This window comes from Aethalodelphis obliquidens, unplaced genomic scaffold (genome assembly GCF_003676395.1).
Source record: "Aethalodelphis obliquidens isolate GAN/ISIS:26980383/991018 unplaced genomic scaffold, ASM367639v1 scaffold2, whole genome shotgun sequence".
Classification (NCBI taxonomy): Eukaryota; Metazoa; Chordata; class Mammalia; order Artiodactyla; family Delphinidae; genus Aethalodelphis; species Aethalodelphis obliquidens.
Window position 1 is genome coordinate 73,311,654 of NW_020837946.1, and position 18,585 is coordinate 73,330,238.

An 18,585-nucleotide genomic window follows, 5' to 3' on the forward strand; every position below is an offset into this window, starting at 1 on the left:
AGGCAGGGGGTGAAGCCAGCCGGAGCTGACTGGGTCCGGAATTCACTCATGCCAAAGCCCGGCTGACATCCTGGGGATCCGGGCAACCCGAGGGAGGACCTGCAAACCGTTCAGGTGAAGAGGAGGTAGAAGTCCCCAGGCCCTGTACAGGGGGAGGGCTCTGAGCCCCAACCTGCAACTCCAGGGAAGGTGACTGAACCTTCCCAGTCAGTGTCAGAAGAGTCGAGGGGCCCTTGGGAGGGTGGTGCCCAGGACACTGAGATGCTTGGACTGGGAATGTAGTTCCATCTGGGGAATGGGTGTGACAAGAATATATTGGCAAAGTGGGGACAAGTTAGCGCCCATATATTTCAGCCCCATAACAGGAGCTATTTCCCCACTGTCCAGTGGGTGAGGACTGCCATGCTTTCCCCAGGCTGGTGGGGCTGGCTGGAGGGTCTTTGGGGACTGCTGAGAGTGTGGGGTGGGACTGGTACTCTGAATGGGGGAGGAGAGGAGACTGGGGATGGTGAAGAACAATTGTGCTTCTCAAGACTCACCTCAGAGGAACCTTCCCTATCCACCCCTGCCCCCTCCCCAGCTGAATTAAGCAGCACTCAGCCTCTGTGTCCTAACACACTGTGTACACATCTCTGGCTCCGTTTTCCACATTATAGTACTGTCCTTTAACACTGCAATTTCTTTAGGAAATGACCTTTTTGCTTTCCTCCCTACCTCCTTTCCTTAGCTCTTACCATGGTGTTTGACACATAATAAATACTTGTGATGGTTAATTTTATGAGTCAACTAGACAAGACCATGGTACCCAGTTTTTGATCACCAGTGTGGATTTTGTTGTGAAGTTATTCTTAAGATGAGATTAACATTTAAATCAATAGTCTTAGAGTAAAGCAGATTACCCTCCATAATTGGGTGGGCCTCATCATATCAGTTAAAGAGCTTTTGAGGAAAATTAAGGTCCCAGAAGAAGGAATTCTGCCTCCAAACCATTTTTAGACTTGAGTTGCAACATCAACTCTTCCCTAGGTCTCCATTCTCCTGACCTATTCTGCAGATTTGGAATTGTTAACCTCTACAATCCAGTGACCGATTCCTTAGAATAAATTTCTCTTTCTCTCTGTAGGTACAGATGTATAGATATATATATATACACACATACGCGCATGTGTGTGTACACATCCTACTGGTTCTGTATCTTTGGAAAACCCTAACTCGTACAATATCCTTTTTGTTAAAGTCTAGTTTATATTTATCACCATATACTATCACAAGATTTTAATTTTCAGATTCTACATATAAGTGAAATCATATGATGTTTGTCTTTCTCTGTCTGACTTATTTCACTTGTCATGATGCCCTCAAGGTCCAGACATATTGTCACAAATGGCAAGACTTCATCCCTTTTTATGGCTGAATAATATTCCAGTGTGTGTGTGTTGTGTGTGTGTGTGTGTGTGTGTGTGTGTATGTGTGTGTGTGTGTGTACCATATTTTCTTTATCTATTCATCTGTTGATGGACACTTAGGTTCCATATCTTGGCAATTGTAAATAATGTTGCAGTGAACATTATTTACATATATAATGTTCATATACCTTTTCAAGTTTGTGTTTTTGTTTTCTGTGAATAAATATTCAGGAGTGGAATTGCTGATTATATGATAGTTCTATTTAAAATTTTTTTAGGGACCTCCTTTTCCAGAGTGGCTGCACCAATTTATATCCCCATGAACAGTGTACAAGGTTTCCCTTTTCTGCACATCCTCACCACCTCACTTGTTTGTTCTTTCCTTCTTTCTTTTTCTTTTTTTTTTCTTTTTTTTTTGCGGTACGCGGGCCTCTCACTGTTGTGGCCTCTCCCGTTGTGGAGCACAGGCTCCGGACACGCAGGCTCAGCGGCCATGGCTCACGGGCCCAGCTGCTCCGCGGCACGTGGGATTTTCCCGGACTGGGGCACGAACCCGTGTCCCCTGCATCGGCAGGTGGACTCTCAACCGCTGGGCCACCTGGGAAGCCCCCTTTTTCTTTTTTTTTTTTTTGATAATAGCCATTCTAACGGTATAAGATGATATCTTCTTGTGGTTTTGATTACACTTCCCTGATACAAATTCTTAAAAATTGCAATATTCTTTTAATAATGTTTTAAAAAACATTTTTAACATCTGGGAACTTGGCATAAAATAATTCACTTATCACCTTCCCTGGTGGCGCAGTGGTTAAGAATCTGCCTGCCAATGCAGGGGACATGGGTTCGAGCCCTGGTCCAGGAAGATCCCACATGCCGCGCTGCAACTAAGCCCATGCGCCACAACTACCAAGCCTGTGCTCTAGAGCCCGTGAGCCACGACTACTGAGCCCACGTGCCATAACTACTGAAGCCCACATGCTTAGAGCCTATGCTCCGCAACAAGAGAAGCCACTGCAATGAGAAGCCTGTGCACTGCAACGAAGAGTAGCTCCCGCTCTCCACAACTAGAGAAAGCCTGTATGCAGCAACGAAGACCCAACGCAGCCAAAAATGAATAAATAAATAAGTTTAAAAAATAAACAAAAAAGATTTATATATTTTTTCATACCACAAATTCCACATGAATTTAATGGTTAGTGTATAAAAAATCATTAGGTGGAATAAAATATTGAACATTTAGAAAACATCTGGATGGGAGATTTTTCAAGCTTGAAGGCAAAGGAGGAAAGTGCCAAGTAAAAGACTGGTAATCCAGAGGAAATATATATATTTTTCAAAACAATGAAGATGGTACATTAGGAAAAAAGCAAATAAAATGAAAGTGGGAAAGGTTATATGTGACACATATGACAAAGGATTTCTATCTTTATAGACAGCTCTTTTAAACTGAGAAGTTTCAAGATTTTTTCCAAGAGATAAACGGCATGGACAAAAAATCACCTAAGAGAAAATCCAGAGGAAATATTAAAAAAAATTTCAACCCCATTAGGAGGGAAAAGCAGATTAAAATGAGATGCAACTTCCATCTGTCATATTATTAAGTTTTTAGTGAGAATATCTAATGCTGAAAAATGTATTGTGAAATAGGTACTTTCATAAGGGCCAATGGAAATCTTAATTAGTACAACTTTTCTGGAAAGCTGTTTGACAATTCTATCAAGAATGTCAGATGTTGTAATTTTGGGGGCTCTAGATTAGGAAATTAAATTTGGTTAAAAATTAATCCACAAAGATGTTCAACAGTGTTATTTAATTGCAAAAATTAGAAACAACTGAAATGCCTAAAAGTAAGGAAATGCTATATGCCATCCATTTACATTAATAATAGGTCTATCAATACCATCGAATTACCATAAAGAAGATATTATAAAGCTCATGATATAATGCTGACAGACTTAAAAAGCAGCATTTAAAATTGTGTTTATAGGTAGAATTCAACTGTGAAAAACTCTTACGGAAAAAACTAGAAGAAAATATACTATAATGAGAATATTATAGGGTTTTGAGTTGTGTTATGAATTTAGCTATCTTATATTCTTCTGTACTTTGCAGTTTTCCACAATTTTTAATTTAATACTTGTTAATTGGGTTTTTATCATATGCCATACCGTCTTCTAGTTGTTGGAGAATATGATGGTAGATAAGGCAGGAAAAGATCCCTGTCTTCATGAAGTTTTCATTCTAGTGAGGCTGATATAATAAATAAGCTAATTACAGATTGCAGTTAAGTACCAGAAAGGATGGAGAGCAGATGGTCTGGCAAGAGGAGTCTGTGAAGATTTCTCTGAGGTGGAGATGTTCGAGCTGAGATCTGAAGAATTAGAAGGAAAGGAGGAGCATGACAGGCAAAGGGACCAGTCTGAGCAAAGACAATGATGTGGGAAAGAACTTGTTATTTAGAACTATAACAAGGAGACCGGTGTGTCCAGGAGGCTTAGTTATAAGAAATGAGGTTCAAGGATTGAGAAGAATCCAGACTTACTAGGCTCTTAGGTCATAATAATGATTGTGGATTTTGTTTTATCCTAAATGTAATTGGAATCCATTGAGATTCACTCTTCTCCTAGGCAGAAGACAATACAAAATCTCAGGACTCGAAGGAACAGTTTGATAAGGAACCACTTAGGCTGCCAACGTAAGAAAACTTCTCAAATTCAATAAGAAGTATATGGGAGGGTAGCAGAAGACATGTATCCTGTGATTAGGAACAGCCTTTTCTTTGACATGATGCTTTGAGATGGGAGACCCCAAACAGCGTCAGTCCTTTTCTTCCTTACATGACTACAGTCAAGGTCTAAAGTTGTAATCATGTATATACAGTGATTTAGGGATTAGTCAAGAGTCTGGATGTCAAGATCAATTCAGAGAGGCTTTGAACTTTCCTCTACTTCCCCAAAATATCATGCTGACCTCGAAAAGAACATTAGATTCTCATATGATAAATATAGAGCAAGATAAATCATCTTTAATATTGACTGGAGAAGTTTTGTTGGATTACAAACCTGTAGGATCCACTCACCCACTGAAATATGTGTGTGGATCTGGAGGTACAAACCTGTCCTTCACTGGGTGCTCATATTTCTAACCCAAGCTCTCTATCTATGATAGATCGGGTAACCCCAAAATTACTTATATTGAGAATTGTGACCTGAGCTCAGAGCAGAAGAGGGCTATAAAATTGGAGGGGTCTTTAGAAATCGAATCTACTTCCTGACCTTATGATATATCGGATGAGGAGTCTAAGATGCGGAGAGGTTGAGAAATTTGTCTGAAGTCTTAGGTGGTTTATGGTAAAGGTGGGCTGAAACCTCAGGTTTCATTTAGTGCTGCTTTATTTTTTAATATTTATTTATTTTATTCTATTTTATTTACTGATTGATTTTGGCTGCGTCAGGTCTTACTTGCAACATGCAGGGTCTTCGCTGAAGCATGCAGGATCTTTCACTGCCATGTGGGCTGTTCGTTGTGGCATGCGGGCTTCTCTCTAGTTGTGGCTCAGGCTTCAGGGCGCGTGGTCTCTGTAGTTTGCGGCATGCGGCTCTCTCATTGAGGCGCGTGAGCTCGGTAGTTGTGGCACGTGGGCTTAGTTGCCCCTTGGCATGTGGGATCTTAGTTCCCCAACCAGGGATTGAACCCACGTCCCTTGCACTGGAAGGCGGATTCTTTACCACTGGACCACCAGGGAAGTCAATTTAGTGCTGCTTTTGGATTGAGGATGTTCAGAATGGCTAATATTAGAATTCAAGATGTGCTGGACTTTTCCTAAATTGAGCTCTACAACTGGAAGTGAAAGTGGTTCACTTAGATAGCATCCCTCCTGTTAGGGTGGTTCTGCTCCTTCTCAGCCATGAGGATGAGGCCTCCTGGAACAGGGAATACAATTGCCATTTGCACAAAGGAATGGTTTTCCGTTGTGCTGGGTATACATTCCTATATTTTAGGAGTTATGAATTTCTTTGGATACAGCCAGGCAAATATAATTTCTAGAAGTTGAATTTCTGCTTAAAGCTCATTTAGCCAAAAAGTTTGCTTTTATATTGCCCATATTTTACTTCTTTATTTAGCATCTTTATTGTAGTATAATTGCTTTACAAGGTTGTTGTTAGTTTCTGCTGTATAACAAAGTGAATCAGCTATATGTATTCATATATCCCCGTAACCCCTCCCTCTTGCATCTCCATCCCACCCTCCATATCCCACCCCTCTAGGTGGTCACAAAGCAGTGAGCTGATCTCCCTGTGCTATGCAGCTGCTTCCCACTAGCTATCTATTTTACATTTGGTAGTGTATATATGTCAATGCCACTCTCTCACTTCATCCCAGCTTACCCTTCCCCCTCCCTGTGTCCTCAAGTCCATTCTCTACATCTGCATCTTTATTCCTGTCCTGCCTCTAGGTTCATCAGAACCATTTTTTTTTTTTAGATTCTATATATATGTGTTAGCGTACAGTATTTGTTTTTCTCTTTCTGACTTACTTCACTCTGTATGACAGACTCTAGGTCCATCCACCTCAATACAAATAACTTAGTTTCATTTCTTTTTATGCCTGAGTAATATTCCATTGTATATATGTGCCATATCTTCTTTATCCATTCATTTGTCAATGGACACTTAGGTTGCTTCCATGTCCTGGCTACTGTAAATAGTGCTGCAATGAACATTGTGGTACATGACTCTTTGAATTATGGTTTTCTCAGGGTATATGCCCAGTGGTGGGATTGCTGGGTCGTATGGTAGTTCTATTTTTAGTTTTTTAAGGAACCTCCATACTGTTCTCCATAGTGGCTATATCAATTTACATTCCTACCAACAGTGCAGTAGGGTGCCCTTTTCTCCACACCCTCTCCAGCATTTATTGTTTGTAGATTTTTTGATGATGGCCATTCTGACCGGTGTGAGGTGGTACCTAATTGTAGTTTTGATTTGCATTTTTCTAATGATTAGTGATGTTGAGCATTCTTTCATGTGTTTGTTGGCAATCTGTATATCTTCTTTGGAGAAATGTCTACTTAGGTCCTCTGACCATTTTTGGATTGGGTTGTTTGTTTTTTGATATTGAGCTGCATGAGCTGCTTGTATATTTTGGAGATTAATCCTTTGTCAGTTGCTTCATTTGCAAATATTTTCTCCCATTCTGAGGGTTGTCTTTTCATCTTGTTTATGGTTTCCTTTGCTGTGCAAAAGCTTTTAAGTTTCATTAGGTCCCATTTGTTTATTTTTGTTTTTATTTCCATTCTTCTAGGAGGTGGGTCAAAAAGGATCTTGCTGTGGTTTATGTCATAGAGTGTTCTGCCTATGTTTTCTTCTAAGAGTTTTTATAGTGCCTGGCCTAACATTTAGGTCTTTAATCCATTTTGAGTTTATTTTTGTATAGGGTGTTAGGGAGTGTTCTAATATCATTCTCTTACATGTAGCTGTCCAGTTTTCCCAGCACCACTTATTGAAGAGGCTGTCTTTTCTCCACGGTATATTCCTGCCTCCTTTATCAAAGATACGGTAAACATATGTGTGTGGGTTTATCTCTGAGCTTTCTACCCTGTTCCACTGATCTATATTTCTGCTTTTGTGCCAATACCATATTGTCTTGATTACTGTAGCTTTGTAGTATAGTCTGAAGTCCAGGAATCTGATTCCTCCAGCTCCATTTTTCTTTCTCAAGATTGCTTTGGCTATGCAAGGTCTTCTGTGTTTCCATACAAATTGTGAATTTTTTTGTTCTAGTTCTCAGAAAAATGCCATTGGTAGTTTGATAGGGATTGCACTGAATCTGTAGATTGCTTTGGGTAGTATAGTAATTTTCACAATGTTGAATCCTCCAATCCAAGAACATGGTATATCTCTCCATCTGTTTGTATCATCTGCAATTTCTTTCATCAGTGTCTTATAGTTTTCTGCATACAGGTCTTTTGTCTCCCTAGGTAGGTTTATTCCTAGGTATTTTATTCTTTTTGTGGCAATGGTAAATGGGAGTGTTTCCTTAATTTCTCTTTCAGATTTTTCATCATTAGTGTATAGGAATGCAAGATATTTCTGTGCATTAATTTTGTATCCTGCTACTTTACCAATTTCATTGTTTAGCTCTAATGGTTTTCTGGTAGCATCTTTAGGATTCTCTTTGTATAGTATCATGTCATCTGCAAACAGTGACAGTTTTACTTCTTCACTTCTGATTTGGATTACTTTTATTTCTTTTTCTTCTCTGATTACTGTGGCTAAAACTTCCAAAACTATTTTAAATAATAGTGGTGAGAGTGGGCAACCTTGTCTTGTTCCTGATCATAGTGGAAATGGTTTCAGTTTTTCACCATTGAGAATGATGTTGGCTGTAGATTTGTCAACATGATCTTTATTATGTTGAGATAAACCCCCTTTCCAGAGGATTTTTGTCATAAATGCATGTTGAATTTTGTCAAAATCTTTTTCTGCATCTATTGAGATGATCATATGGTTTTTCTCCTTCAATTTGTTAATATGGTGTATCACATTGACTGATTTGCATATATTGAAAAATCCTTGCATTCCTGGGATAAACCCCACTTGATCATGGTGTATGATCCTTTTAATGTTGGATTCTGTTTGCTAGCATTTTGTTAAGGATTTTTGCATCTATGTTCATCAGTGATATTGGCCCGTAGTTTTCTTTTTTTGTGGCATCTTTGTCTGGTTTTGGTATCAGGGTGATGGTGGCCTTGTAGAATGAGTTTGGGAGTGTTCCCTCCCTCTGCTATATTTTAGAGGAGTTTGAGAAGGATAGGTGTTAGCTCTTCTCTAACCGTTTGATAGAATTTGCCTGTGAACCCATCTGGTCCTGGGCTTTTGTTTGTTGGAAGATTTTTAATCAGAGTCTCAATTTCAGTGCTTGTGTTTGGTCTGTTTATATTTTCCATTTCTTCCTGGTTCAGCCTTGGAAGGTTGTGCTTTCTAAGAATTTGTCCATTTCTTCCAGGTTGTCCATTTTATTGGCATAGAGTTGCTTGTAGTAATCTCTCATTATCCTTTGTATTTCTGCAATGTCAGTTGTTACTTCCCCTTTTTCATTTCTAGTTCTATTGATTTGAGTCTTCTCCCTTTTTTTCTTGATGAGTCTGGCTAATGGTTTATCAATTTTGTTTATCTTCTCAGAGAACCAGCTTTTAGTTTTATTGATCTTTCCTATTGTTTCCTTCATTTCGTTTTCATTTATTTCTGATCTGATCTTTATGATTTCTTTCCTTCTGCTGACTTTGGGGTATTTTTGTTCTTCTTTCTCTAATTGCTTTAGGTGTAAGGTTAGGTTGTTTATTTGAGATGTTTCTTGTTTCTTGAGGTAAGATTGTATTGCTATAAACTTCCCTCTTAGAACTGTTTTTGCTGCATCCCATAGGTTTTGGGTTGTCGTGTTTTCGTTGTCATTTGTTTCTAGGTATTTTTTGATTTCCTCTTCTATTTCTTCAGTGATCTCTTGGTTATAAGTAGTGTCTTGTTTAGCCTCCATGTGTTTGTAGTTTTTGCAGGTTTTTTTCCTATAATTGCTATCTAGTCTCATCGAGTTGTGGTCAGAAAAGATACTTGATATGATTTCAATTTTCTTAAATTAACCAAGGCTTGATTTGTGACCCAAGATATGGTCTCTCCTGGAGAATGTTCCATGAGCACTTGAGAAGAAAGTGTATTCTGGTTTTTTTTGGATGGACTGTCCTATAAATATGAATTAAGTCCATCTTGTTTAATGTATCATTTAAAGCTTGTGTTTCCTTATTTATTTTCAATTTGGACGATCTGTCCATTGGTGAAAGTGGGTTGTTAAAGTCCCCTACTATGATTGTGTTGCTGTCAATTTCCCCTTTTACGGCTGTTAGCATTTGCCATATGTATTGAGGTGCTCTTATGTTGGGTGCATAAATATTTACAATTGTTATATGTTCTTCTTTGATTGATCCCTTGATCATTATTCAGTGTCCTTCTTTGTCTCTTGTAATAGTCTTTATTTTAAAGTCTATTTTGTCTGATATGAGAATTGCTACTCCAGCTTTCTTTTGATTTCCATTTGCATGGAATACCTTTTTCCATACCCTCACTTTCAGTCTGTATGTGTCCCTAGGTCTGACGTGGGTCACTTGTAGACAGCGTATATATGTGTCTTGTTTTGTATCCATTCAGCCAGTTTATGTCTTTTGTTTGGAGCATTTAATCCATTTACATTTAAGGTAATTATCAATATGTATGTTCCTATTACGATTTTCTTAATTGGTTTGGGTTTGTTTTTGTAAGTCTTCTTTTGTAAGTTTCCTGCCTAGAGAAGTTCCTTTAGCGTTTTTGTCAAAGCTGGTTTGTTGGTGCTGAATTCTCTTAGCTTTTGCTTGTCTGTAAAGGTTTTAATTTCTCTGTTGAATCTGAATGAGATCCTTACTGGGTAGAGTATTCTTGGTTGTAGGTTTTTCCCCTTCATCACTTTAAATATGTCCTGCCAGTCCCTTCTGGCTTGCAGAGTTTCTGCTGAAAGATCAGCTGTTAATCTTATGGAGAGCCCCTTGTATGTTATTTGTTCCTTTTCTATTGCTACTTTTAATATGTTTTCTTTGTATCTAATTTTTGATAGTTTTTTTTGTTTGTTTTTTTGTTTTTGTTTCGCAGTATGCGGGCCTTTCACTGTTGTGGCCTTTCCCGTTGTGGAGCACAGGCTCCAGACACGCAGGCTCAGCGGCCATGGCTCACAGGCCCAGCCGCTCCACGGCATGTGGGATCTTCCTCGACCGGGGCATGAACCTGCGTCCCCTGCATCAGCAGGCGGACTCTCAACCACTGCGCCACCAGGGAAGCCTGATAGTTTGATTAATATGTGTCTTGGCATGTTTCTCCTTGTATTTATCCTGTATGGGACTCTCTGCACTTCCTAGACTTGATTGACCATTTCCTTTCCCATATTAGGGAAGTTTTCAAGTATAATCTCCTCAATTATTTTCTCAGACTCTTTCTTTTTCTATTCCTCTTCTGGGACCCCTATAATTCAAATATTGGTGAGTTTAATGTCCCAGAGGTCTCTGAGACTCCTCAATTCTTTTCATTCTTTTTTCTTTATTCTTCTCTTTGGTAGTTATTTCCACTATTTTATCTTCTAGGTCACTTATCCGTTCTTCTGCCTCCGTTTTTCTGCTCTTGATTTTTTCTAGAGAATTTTAAATTTCATTTATTGTGTTGTTCATAATTGCTTGTTTGCTCTTTCATTCTTCTAGGTCCTTGTTAAACGTTTCTTGTATTTATTCTATTTCCAAGATTTTGGATCATCTTTTCTATCATTACTCTGAATTCTTTTTCAGGTAGACTGCCTATTTCTCTTCATTTGTTTGGTCTGGTGGGTTTACCCCTTGCTCCTTCATGTACCGTGTATTTCTCTGTCTTCTCATTTTGCTTAACTTACTGTGTTTGGGGTCTCCTTTTCACAGGCTGCAGGTTCACAGTTCCCATTGTTTTTGGTGTCTTCCCCCAGTGGCTAAGTTTGGTTAAGTGGTTTGTGTAGGCTTCCTGGTGGAGGGTACTGGTGCCTGTGTTCTGGTGGATGAGGCTGGATCTTGTGTTTCTGGTGGGCAGGACTGCACCTGGTGGTGTGTTTTGGAATGTTTGTGAACTTACTATGATTTTAGGCAGCCTCTCTGCTAATGGGTGGGGTTGTGCTCCTGTCTTGCTAGTTGTTTGTCATGGCATGTCCAGCACTGTAGCTTGCTTGTCATTGAGCGGAGCTGGGTCTTAGCGTTGAGACGGGGATCTCTGGGAGAGCTCTCGCCAATTGGTATAACATGGGTTCCGGAGGTCTCTGGTGGACCAATGTCATGAACTAGGCTCTCTCACCTCAGGGGCTCAGGCATGACACCCGGCCGGAGCATGAAGACCCTGTCAGCCACACGGCTCAGAATAAAAGGTAGAAAAGAAAGAAAGAAAGAAAAATAAATAAATAAAGTTATTAAAATAAAAAAAACTAAAAATAAAAGAAGAGAGCAACCAAACCGATAAACAAATCCACCAATGATAACAAGTGCTAAAAACTATACTAAAAAGAAAAACAGACTGACAGAACCCTAGGACAAATGGTAAAAGCAACCCTATACAGACAAAATCACACAAAGAAGCATACACATACACACTCACAAAAGAGAAAAAGAAAAGAAAAAATATATATAAAAAGAAAGAGAGCAACCAAATCAATAAAAGAATCTATCAATGATAATAAGCTCTAAATACTTAACTAAGATAAACATAAAACCAGAAACAAATTAGATGCAGAAAGCAAACCCGAAGTCTACAGTCGATCCCAAAGTCCACCGCCTCAATTTTGGGATGATTCATTGTCTATTCAGATATTCCACAGATGCAGGGTACAACAAGTCGATTGTGGAGATTTAATCTGCTGCTCCTGAGGCTGCAGGGAGAGATTTCCCTTTCTCTTCTTTCTTCGCACAGCTCCCGGGGTTCAGCTTTGGATTTGGCTCCGCCTCTGCATGTAGGTCGCCTGATGGCATCTGTTCTTCGCCCAGACAGGAGGGGGTTAAAGGAGTGTCTGATTCAGGGGCTCTGGCTCACTCAGGCCGTGGGAAGGGAGAGGTACTGAATGTGGGGCAAGCCTGCAGCGGCAGAGGCCAGCGTGACCTTGCAACAGCCTGAGGCGCGCCGTGTGTTCTCCTGGGGAAGTTCTCCCTGGATTACGGTACCCTGGCAGTGGCGGGCTGCACAGGCTCCTGGGAGGGGAGGTGTGGATAGTGACCTGTGTTTGCACACAGGATTCTTGGTGGCTGCAGCAGCAGCCTTAGTGTTTTATGCCCATCTCTGGTGTCCGCACTGATAGCTGTGGCTCATGCCCATCTCTGGAGCTCTTTTAGGTGGTGCTCTGAATCCCCTCTCCTCATGCACTCCAAAACAATGTTCTCTTGACTCTTAGGCAGTTCCAGACTTTTTCCCTGACTCCCTCCAGCTAGCTGTGGTGCACTAGCCCCCTTCAGGTTGTGTTCATGCAGCTAACCCCAGAGATCCCAACCTCTCCCTGAGATCTGACCTCCAAAGCCCGAACCTCAGCTCCCAGCCCCCACTCTCCCCAGTGGGTGAGCAGACAAGCGTCTCAGGCTGATGAGTGCTGGTTGGCACCGATCCTCTGTGAGGGAATCTCTCTGCTTTGCTCTCTGCACCCCTGCTGCTGCACTCTCCTGCATGGCTCTGAAGGTTCCTCCCACCCCGCCCCAGCCTGTCTCCACCAGTGAAGGGGCTTCCTAGTGTGTGGAAACTTTTTGTCCTTCACAGCTCCCTCCCAGAGGTGCAGGTCCCATCCCTATTCCTTTGTCTCTGTTTTTACTTTTTTTCTTTTGCCCTACCCAGATATGTGGGGAGTTTCTTGCCTTTGGGGAGGTCTGAGGTCTTCTGCCAGCATTCAGTAGGTTTTCTGTAAGAGTTGTTCCACATGTAGATTTTTTTTTTTTTTTTTTTTTTTTTTTTTGCGGTACACGGGCCTCTCACTGTTGTGACTTCTCCCGTTGCGGAGCACAGGCTCTGGACGTGCAGGCTCAGTGGCCATGGCTCACGGGCCTAGCCGCTCCACGGCATGTGGGATCTTCCCAGACCGGGGCACAAACCCGTGTTCCCTGCATCGACAGGTGGACTCTCAACCACTGCGCCACCAGGGCAGCCCTAGATGTATTTTTGATGTATTTGTGGGGAGGCAGGTGATCTCCACATCTTACTCCTCTGCCATCTTAAGGTCCTCTGCCCATATTTTATTAAAGCTACTTTCTTTTTCTATTCTATTTTTCCTTACCATTAAGAAAGGAAAATGTTTTGAAATGACCATATGACAAGAAAATAAAATTTTGAAAAGGAATACAAAGGGTCAAAGAATTTCCATTGCCCTGTCTAGCTTTACTTCACAGACAGTAGTGCCAGTTGTCCCGGTTCCTTTCCTGTTGCTGTCCTTTTCATATTCAAAACACTGATGAGCTTGAGTTGTTCTTTTTTTAACTCAGAAGTCTGCAAATGATGAAAGGCAGCAGGTCAAACCTGAGAGTTTTCTGAATTAAAAAAATATTTTGCATTTTATGTCCTGCTCCCAAATTAGGGAAATTGAATCACCTAATTTTTGGAAAAGAGGAAAAGGTATGTGTCAGAAATTTATGTAAGGCACTGGCTAATAAATGTTTTAGCATATAACCCCCAAATGTAGGAAACCAGTTTATTGAAAATAGTATCTAATTCAAAACAGTAATATTTCCCAACCAAATATTAGTAAGAATAGCACACAGACACAAGTGATAATTGGGTTCTTTTTTGTAGTCTTACGGTCTTTACATTTCTAGACACCAGGGTGTGCTTGCCACCACATGTAAATATGGATGAACATTTATTTTCTGGTTGATTAGAAATATGCACATCCTTTGGTTTCATGTGGGTAACAGATGTCTTGTGGGTAACAGATATCTTGGCTTTTATAGACTAATTGGCAAAGAGGGGGAAGAAGAGGATAATTAAAAGGGTAGGAGGAGACACAAGAAAAATGCAATCTTCCTTGTGGGGAAAATCTAATAGACCTCCTTATTACGGGTAATTACCTCCTTCTTCAACTTCATTTGCTATCCCTTTCCATATGACTCAAGTACAGTGTAATGGGAAAGTATAAAATAAAGAAATGTAAGTCTGACCTGTTGTCTGCTAACAACCAGTTTTATCCTGTCATAGAATATTCTAGTGTAATTGACTCAATAACATAATTCTTTTTAAAAAACAAAATATGAATGCATGTCTTGTCTCTAATGGCAACCTATGTTTTAATTGGTAACACTAGGGATCTATGTTCAGTCTTGCATTTTTCATTTCCCACCAATCCACTATGTGCAAGACTGAATACGTTTGTAGGTTGTGTCTTAGATATACATCTTAGGTTCGTTTTAGTTTGCTGTTTGTTCTCTGTCAGTGCTACAGTACAGCCAATTGACCTGGAATAAATGAGGACGTTTAGCAATTGTTTGAAGCCATTATCATCAACAAATCCTCAGTTTTGTCAGTGTTTTCCATCATGCAAGATTTAAAGTAAATGTGTCACTTAACTATGTCTTAACTGTATCACTTTGGTCTGTATTATTCTTCTGATTGGTACCTTTTACTTTGAATTGAAGGAGTTTTTTTTTTTTTTTTTTTTTTTGCAGTACACAGGCCTCTCACTGTTGTGGCCTCTCCCGTTGCGGAGCACAGGCTCTGGACTCACAGGTTCAGTGGCCATGGCTCACGGGCCAGCCGCTCCGCGGCATGTGGGATCTTCCCGGACCGGGGCACGAACCCGTGTCCCCTGCATTGGCAGGTGGACTCTCAACCACTGCGCCACCAGGGAAGCCCTGTAATCATTTTTATAAGGAGCTAGTAATGCTTCCAAGAGAAAGTATCAGATTATGTACTTAGAAACTTACACTTAATACAAAACTTAAACAAACTGAAAGGTAAGATTATTTATACTAGATATTAGGCACAGGATATTGACTTTTATTTGACCACTTGTCTCAGAAAATATGTAGGCAGAATTTGTTTAAAAAGATAATTAGGACAATAAAGATCAAAATATCAATTGTCCATTGTTAAGTAATTATTAATTTCTTTTTGCTGTATTAGAATTAAATTTTATTCTAAAAATAAAATATTTTCTTGTATATAAAATATAAATTTTATAATAAGTTATATTTTATTCACCATTGCTAGAAACTGGTGAGGTGTGAGGATGGTTTCTGTACCCATCTTTTTTTTTTTTTAATATCAGCTTTGGTAGGATAGAGACAACATTGTTTGAGTAGTCTGATGACTGCCACATAAATTCAGTCACTTGATCTTTTTGAGCCTCATTTCATTATCTGTAAAATGGAGAGAGTGGCAACTAATTCCCACGGTTGCACTGGGAATTATACGCAACGATAAGCACACATGAAACTAACATATGTTTAGTTATTGAGCACTTTATGGTTGTCTCCACTCATTGGACCCATATCCCTTAGTTACTTGCCTTGATTTCCAGGCTAGGCTTCTCATGGAAATAGAAAATTCAAGGAGACTCTGATGAAGAGTCTAGTAACAAATGGTTTGAGACTATGTGTCAGGAGAGTTATTCTTCCCAACTTCAGCCCCTTAAAATATGAGATTGAAGAATAACCACAGTGGGGTAGGTTTTTTAATTGTAAAAGAATTTTCCATATTTTTAAATTTCCGTAAGTTGTAAATTCATAAAATTGTAAAATGTTGGCACTCTATGAGACTTCAGGATTTCTAGACCCACTGCCCTTCCCCTGGTTAATTTCCCATTTTTCAGAGGAAGGCACTGAAGCCCTATAAGGTTAAATATCTTCTCCAAAGCCAATCAACAAGTGAGTGACAGAGCCAGGACTGGAAACTTGGTGTTTTCCTGAAATCTTTATCTGTACTATCACAAGACCACCCTTCTTTGTGACCACTGGGGATCTAGCCTGGACCATTAAAAGAATAAGAGCTTTCAACTCACTCAGCCATGCAGAAAGAGATGCATTTCTTTGTTATGCTTTTTTATTTTTATTCTTTATTGGAGTATAATTGCTTTACAATGTTGTGTCAGTTTCTGCTGTACAATGAAGTGAATCAGCTATATGTATACCTATATCCTCTCCCTCTTGGATCTCCCTCCCACCACCTCCCCCATCCCATCCATCTAGGTCATCACAGAGCACCAAGCTGAGCTTCCTGTTCTTTATAGCATGTTCCTGTTAGCTATCTGTTTTATGTAAGGTAGTGTATATATGTCAATCCTAATCTCTCAATTCGTCCCACCCTCCCCTTCCCCCACTGTGTCCACTTGTCCATTCTCTACATCTACGTCTCTATTCCTGCCCTGCAAATAGGTTCATCTGTACCATTTTTCTAGATTCCACATATATGCATTAATATCTGGTATTTGTTTTTCTCTTTCTGGCTTACTTCACTGTATGACAGACTCTAGGTCCATCCACATCTCTCCAAAGACCCAATTTCGTTCCTTCAAATGGCTGAGTAATATTCCATTGTATATATGTACCACATCTTCTTTATCCATTCATCTATCATTGGACATTTAGGTTGTTTCCATGTCCTGGCTATTGTAAATAGTGCTGCAATGAACATTGGGTACATGTGTCATTTTTAATTATGGTTTTCTCAGGGTATATGCCCAGTAATGGGATTGCTGGGTCATATGGTAGTTCTATTTTTAGTTTTTTAAGGAACCTCCATACTCTTCTCCATAGTGGCTGTATCAATTTACCTTCCCACCAACAGTGCAAAAGGGTTCCCTTTTCTCCACACCCTCTCCAGCATTTATTGTTTGTAGATTTTTTGATGACGGCCATTCTGACCCATGTGAGGTGATACCTTATTGTAGTTTTGATTTGCATTTCTGTAACAATTAGTGATATTGAGCATCTTTTCATGTGCCTCTTGGCCAACTGTGTGTCTTCTTTGGTGAAATGTCTATTTAGGTCTTCTGGCCATTTTTTAATTGGGTTGTTTGTTTTTTGATATTGAGCTCCATGAGCTGTTTGTATATTTTGGAGATTAATCCTTTTTCCATTGCTTCATTTGCAAATATTTTCTCCCATTCTGAGGGTTGTCTTTTCATCTTGTTTATGGTTTCCTTTGCTGTGCAAAAGCTTTTAAGTTTCATTAGGTCCCATTTGTTTATTTTTGTTTCTATTTTCATTACTCTAGGAGGCGGGTCAAAAAAGATCTTGCTGTGGTTTATGTCAAAGAGTGTTTTTCCTATGTTTTCCTCTAAGAGTTTTAAACCCAGAGATAAACCCACACACATATGGTCACCTAATTTATGACAAAGGAAGCAAGAATATACAATGGAGAAAGGACAGCCTCTTCAATAAGTGGCTCTGGGAAAACTGGACAGCTGCATGTAAAAAATGAAATTATAACACTAGCTAACACCATACACAAAAATAAGCTCAAAATGGATTAAAGACCTAAGTTTAAGACTAGACACTGTAAAACTCTTAGAGGAAAACATAGGAAAAACACTCTTTGTTATGCTTTTTAAATGGTCTGTGCACATTAGTTCATTCAGTCTTTCTTTATGGATTACAAATGTATTTTGATTGTTTCATAGGACCACCAGCTTTAACTCCTCCAGTAAAAGAAGACAGAGTCACTAATATTTACATAGTAATTCCTATGAGCCAGGCATTATTCTTAGGACTTTATGTAGATTAACTATTTTATTCTCCATAATGACACCGTGAGGAGGTATATCTCACCTTTCATATAAGGGTGTGGAAGCACAGAGGAGCCAAGTAATAGCCAAGATTATTACCAGGATTTGAAGGCTTTTGTCAGATTTGAATCAGAAGATGCTAGAGAGAGGGAGATCCCACTGTCAGAAGATGCCTGGGTGGATGGATCTTTATTATATGAGCTCTCTTTTATGCAAGGAGAGTGACTTAAAACATTTCCAAATTACCTAGATTTTATATATCTAGCTCTCCTGAGTCCCAATCAGTCTACATTATTAGGTTCTACCATAGCACATTAATATCAACAAAAGATTATATTTATTTATATTGATAACCACTAGAATAAATAGAAGAGTAAGCTATTATACTTGATCCAATGTTGATAAAAAAAAGGTATTTTATTTCATGATTGTAAGTCCCTTAGCATGTAGTAATAAAAATGTTTGTAGGGATGGTATTTTGCTGTTCAAGAACAATTATCAAAAGAAGAGGTAATTTCTATTGATCACTAGGTGGTTTGTTCTTTCTTACACATGCAGTTATATAGGAATATTATCTATATTGCTTACATTGGTATTTGAAGTTGAGTATAAAAATGGCCATTTCTGTATCAAATATTTTACAGGTATAAAATCAGCTCCAATTTGAGTAATTAGCAATTTAAAGACTTTAATTTGAGAAAAAAGTGATTGTATGGAAAAACGTTGGACATTCAGAAATTGCAGGGTGCTGTTACGATTTAACAAAACCTTCATTAAAGTAATGATACAAAAGGTTTATTCAGCATTGTTCTATTTAAAAATAATTTAAATAAAATTTGAATAAATTACTCACAACCACTGGATTATTCCAGTGGTTGACGTGATGACAGATATTTAACGT

General features: G+C 39.2%; 1 protein-coding gene across 1 annotated transcript in view; it reads left to right on the forward strand.

Annotated features, from left to right (window-relative positions):
• The window catches only part of ACVR1C (activin A receptor type 1C), an 85,280-nt gene that overhangs the window by 26,035 nt on the left and 40,660 nt on the right, over nucleotides 1-18,585 (forward strand). The window lies entirely within an intron of this gene.